The sequence below is a fragment of the Talaromyces rugulosus genome, chromosome I, assembly GCF_013368755.1.
Source record: "Talaromyces rugulosus chromosome I, complete sequence".
Lineage (NCBI taxonomy): Eukaryota > Fungi > Ascomycota > Eurotiomycetes > Eurotiales > Trichocomaceae > Talaromyces > Talaromyces rugulosus.
In genome coordinates, this window is record NC_049561.1 from 3,075,317 (window position 1) to 3,081,407 (window position 6,091).

The following is a 6,091-nucleotide window of genomic DNA, read 5'->3' on the forward strand; positions in this document are numbered from 1 at the left end:
TATTATTAGGATATTAATAATATCTTTAAGTATCTGAGAATAATCTATATAGATAAAAACCACGTGATTAATATAAAGATAGAACTCTGTTGTCTAGTAATAAAAGATTTGAAGTTTTAGATCTTTTTATTAAAATTTATACTTTTTATCTAGGAAGCTGGTCTTATCCTATTAGAATAGAAAAAGGAACTTTACTATAAACTTTTATTTAATATGTAGCGCGCCATAATTAAGAAAAGTACTAACTTAATAGTATTATACTAGACCTTTATATAAAAATACTATACTACTGCTAACCGTCTTAAGCAGATTACTAAAAAGAAACAATATACCTGCAGCTATAGAATTAAGAGTAGTAAAAGCTATAGTTAAGAAGATCACCAGTCGAATATCTTTAAAGAATTAAAACTAAAGAATAAAGCCCCTTAACTATAGCTTTTTTAGAAAAAAAAGAAAAAGCTAATAAATGAGAATAAATACTTTAATTATAAACTAAGTAGTTATTATATTAATAAGTGCCCCCTTAAGAAGAAGGCTCTGGATCTAAAGACTTTAAAAAAATAGAATAAGGATAATATAGATAAAGAGTTAAAAAACATCTATATTTAGAAAAAGTCTCTTTCTTAAGTACATTAAGTATAGATAATAAAGCTTTAGATCTTTTACAGCTAATAGAAAAAGAGAAGAATAGTATAACTATATCTATTTAGTTAGCTAAGAATAGATATTTAATTTATATTAAAGCTTTAGCTGATACTAGAGCTAATAAATTTGTTTTTTTAGATATATTTTTAGCAGAGAAGCTTATATAATATTTTTAGATATATACAGTACCTATTTCTAAACTCTATAGAGTGAGAGGGTATAATAGGAAGATAATGAAACTAGTTATACATTTTATAATCTTAATACTGGTTATTAATAGCTAGATATAGCGATATCTACTCTTTCTTTTAATATAACTAGACTATCATAATATTATTTTAGATTATATGTAGCTAGAGAAATATAATATATTAATAGATTATAGGAATTATCATCTTTTATAGCCGGAGGATATGTTTTTTAAAGATTAAATAAAAAAAGAGCAGTTTATCTGTATATTAAAAATAATACTAAAGAGAAATAGACTAGTTAATCTTAAGTACTAAGCTGATATAGAGTGTCGAGATTGATTGATAGAAAAACCTATCCCACTTCTATAATTAAAATCCTAAAAGAAAGCGTCTACAGTTATAGGAAGAACGTAAAGGATGTAATTAAGAATAAAACTATAGAAAATAGAGAAAGCTTTATAATTAGAGAACGCTATAAGATCTTTTAGTAGTACTAAGGAAGTATTACTAGTTATTAGTTTGACAAGAAACCTATATTGTTAATACTTAGAAAAAAGAATGTATAGAATGGATATAGTAATTATTAGAGCTGCTAAATTCTATTATTATATAAAAAGTAAGATTATAGATATCTTTATAACTAGTCTTTGCGAGATAAAGCAGGCACTAAAAATTAAGAAAAAAAAAATAGCTAAATTAATTAAAAGTAAGGAGATCAAGTAGCAGCTATTAGATTAGTATTATAAATTTATTAATATCTTTTTAAAGATCTATTTAAATAAGTTACTAGTTTACTAGAAGTATAACTATAAGATTGAGTTAAATTAGGACTTAAAATTAAATTATAGTCTTTTATATTGAATATTAGAGGAACAGCTTTAAGCAGCTTAAGACTATATTATTAATAATCTAGATAAAGGATTTATTATCTTTAATAATATATTATTTATATTTTTAATTCTTATAGCTAAGAAAGCTGATAGTAGATTCTGTTTCTATATTAATTACTATAAGCTGAATACTTTAACTAGAAAAGACTGATATCTACTATTATTTATTAAGGAAGTCTTTGAGCGCTTAAATAAAGCAAAGATCTTTACTAAGCTGGATATTAGATAAGGGTTCTACTAAATCTGAATACATCTAGACTTTATAGATCTAACCATCTTCTGTTGTTAGTATAGTACTTTTAAATATAAGATAATGCCATTTAGTTTTACTAATAGACTAGTGATATTTCAATAACTAATTAACAATATCTTTATAAACTATCTTGACCAGTTTGTAGTTGCGTTTATTAATAATCTATTAATATACAGCGAGATTAAGCTAGAGTATGAGATGCATATGCGATAAGTATTAAAAAGACTCTAAAAGACAGGACTGTAAGCTAATATCAAAAAATATAAGTTCTATATCACATCAACTAAGTATCTAGGCTTTATTATTATCTTAGAGAAGATAGAGATTAACCTAGTAAAGATTAAGATTATCTTTTCCTAGAAGATGTTAATAATAGTTTTAGAAGTATAGTTATTCCTTAGTTTCTATAACTTTTATTAGAAGTTTATAAAGGCCTATAGCTGAACTATAAGGCTATTATATTATTTTATTTAAACTGACATTCTATTTATATGGAGTAAGGAGTGTAAAGAAATATTTAAAAGTCTGAAAAAAAAATTATTAGAAGCTCTAGTGCTAGCTTATTATAACTCTAATTATTAAACTTATATAGAAATAGATATATTAGATAGAGTAGTGACTGCAGTCTTATTTTAACTGTATGAGGATAAGGAATAGCATTTAATCGCGTACTATTCTGTATTAATGATCTTAGCTAAATATAATTATAATATCTATAATAAAGAACTACTAGCAGTAATAAAGGCTCTAAGAGAATAGAAGTCTGAATTGGTTAAACTGAGAAAATAGAAGTCCTTTAATATTTTATTAAATTATTAAGCTCTTGAGTACTTTATAACTATTAAAGCTCTAAATGCCTAATAAGCCTGATAGTATAAGTTTTTAGAGGAATATCACTTTATATTTAGATACTAACTAAGAAAAATGAATGTATTGGTGGACATCTTTATCTAGAGAGAAGATGAAAAAATAAAAAATCTTAACTACTAGAACTAAATGTTATTGCTATGGTATAAAATTAATAATAAGATTGTATTTAAGATGGTATATACAGAACTAGTTACTCTAACTATAAAGGATAATATTATTACTAAGGTGTTAGTGGTTAATAAAGAATATATAGTTAAGAAAAATACTAAAATCTTATTCTTAAAGAAAAAAAAGAACTATAGAGTAATTAAAAAACAACTTTTTTTTAATAAATAACTCTATATTCTTAAGAAAGATGATTTACAAGTATAATTACTAGATAAAATATATTAACAACCTGTAATAGCGCACCTAGGATATATAAAGATACTGAAGCTAGTCTAAGAATAGTTCTACTAGAAAATATAAAGTAATGATATAAACTAGTATATAGATAATTACAAAACATATAAAAGAATAAATATATATAGAGATAGAGCCCTAGGACTTCTTCAACTACTATCTATCTTAATATAACCTTAGCAGCATTTATTAATAGATTTTATAGAGCTGCTCTAGAACAAACAGGGATTTAATAATATTTTTGTCACTATTGACTACTTAACTAAAAAACTAGTCTTTATACTATGTTATAAGAGGGTGACAGCTAGAGATATAGTAAAGTCATAGATTTGGTATATTTTCCTGTAGACAGGCCTGCTAAATAGTATTATATTAGATTAAGGAGGCCAGTTTATTTCTAAGTTTTAAAAAGAGGCGTGCTAAATCTTTTATATTAAAATAAAGCTGTTAACAGTATAATATATCTAGATAGATAAATAAATAGAGATAGTAAATTAGTATCTTTAGTAGTAGCTATAGTTATATATTAATTTTATAATAAATAACTAGTTAGAGTATCTATTAATTATTAACTTTATAGCTGTGTCACTGCTATAAGAATCTATAAAGATATCTTTATTTAAAATAAAAAAAAGTTATACTTTTTGGATATTATTTAATTAGGTATTATTAATATTGCCTAGAAGCTATATACTAAATAAAAAGAAAGTCTAAGTATAGATATAGTGTTTAGAGTATATATAGAACTATATCTATAATAATATTATAGAAGTATAAGGCAGACAGCAATAGTAAGTGAATAAACATAGATAGAAGATAGACTTTAGAGTTAGTGACTATGTCTATATTAATAATAAAGAATAGAATACAGAACAATTAAATAAGAAGCTAAACTATTAGTTTAAAGAGCTATATAAGATACTGTATAAGATAGGATATATCTTTAAATTAGCTTTACTATAAAATATATAAATGTACTATATTTTTTCTTTAAATAAGCTCTACTGTACTGCTTTAACTAAGCCTTTTACTAATTAACTAGAAAAAAAATATCCTAAGCTCTAGGTTAATAGAAATTTAGAATAAGAAGTTAATAAGATCTTAGACTCCTAGATACACTAAAAAAAGCTATACTATTAAGTAAACTAGCTAGATAGAGACTTAGATCTAATATAGTATCTAGTAAGATACTTTTTAAATGCTTTATTAGCACTGAAATTGTTCTATGATATTAATTCTAAAAAGCTAGGTCTACTGTGTTAGTTAGATACGTGGATAAAAGCTATAGAGAAGAATTAATTTATTAAAGAGTATATAGATAATAATAGATTAGTAATCAATACTTAAGGGCAAGCGTTTCTAAAAGGGGAAAATGATGTGATGGCTAAATCTAAGGCTATTCTTAAGGGTAGGAGTAGCCTTATGGCTGGATAAAAGGCTTTAGATAGAAAGGATATCAATCCTAACCTACAGTGCCAGATCTAGGGATAGCCTTATCTTAGGGTTATAAGAGGTCAAGCTAGTTACCTAAGCATATAAGATAAAACCTTTCCGCAGGTCTTAGTAGTTAGATTCCTTTCCTATGCTTGTTGTTTTAGAGAATCGCACCCCTAGATAAGAATCGAATATCTTTGGAAAAGGCACGTCACATTATCTAATAATCTTAGTCTATATAATATATGTAAAAAGGATATATAAAAAAGAAATAGCTAACTACTATAATTCTAGAAGAATTTAGTATAATATTATTAAAATATTAATAATATCTTTAAGCATTTAAGAATAATTTATATAGATAAAAACTATATAATCAGTATAAAGATAGAATTTTATTACTTAGTAATAAAAAATTTATATTTTTTATCTAGAAAGCTGGCCTTGTTTTATTAAAATAAAAAAAAGAATTTTATTATAAACTTGTATTTAATATACAGTATACTATAATTAAAGAAAGTATTAATCTAATAATATTATACTAGATCTTTATATAAGAATATTATATTATTATTAATTATTTTAAATAGATTACTGAAAAAAAACAACATATCTATAGCTATAGAATTAGAAATAGGTAAAGATTATAGCTAAAAAAGCTATTAATTAAATATTTCTAAAAGATTAAAGCTAAAAAATAAAGTTTTTTAATTATAACTCTTCTAGAAAGAAAAAAAGAAACTAATAAATAAAAATAAATATTTTAATTATAAATTAAATAATTACTATACTAATAAATACTTTTTTAAGAAAAAAACTCTAGATCTAAAAGCTTTAAAGAAATAGAATAAGAATAATATAGATAAAGAGTTAAAAAATATCTATATCTAAAAAAAAATTTTTTTTTAAGTATATTAAGTATAGATAATAAAGTTTTAGATCTCTTACAGCTAATAGAAAGAGAGAAAAATAATATAATTATATCTATTTAGCTAGCTAAAAATAGATATTTAATTTATATTAAAGTTTTAATTAATATTAGAACTAATAGATTTATTTTTTTAGATATATTTTTAATAAAAAAGTTTATATGATATTTTTAAATATATATAATATCTATTTCTAAATCTTATAAAGTAAGAAGATATAATAAAAAAATAATAAAATTAATTATAACTAAAGAATATATCTTTCAAAGATTAAATAAAAAAAGAATAATTTATTTATATACTAAAGATAATACTAAAAAAAAATAGACTAATTAATCTTAAATACTAAGCTAATATAGAATATTAAGATTAATTAATAAAAAAATCTATTCTATTCTTATAATTAAAATCTTAAAAGAAAGTATTTATAGTTATAAAAAGAATATAAAAAATATAATCAAAAATAAAACTATAGAA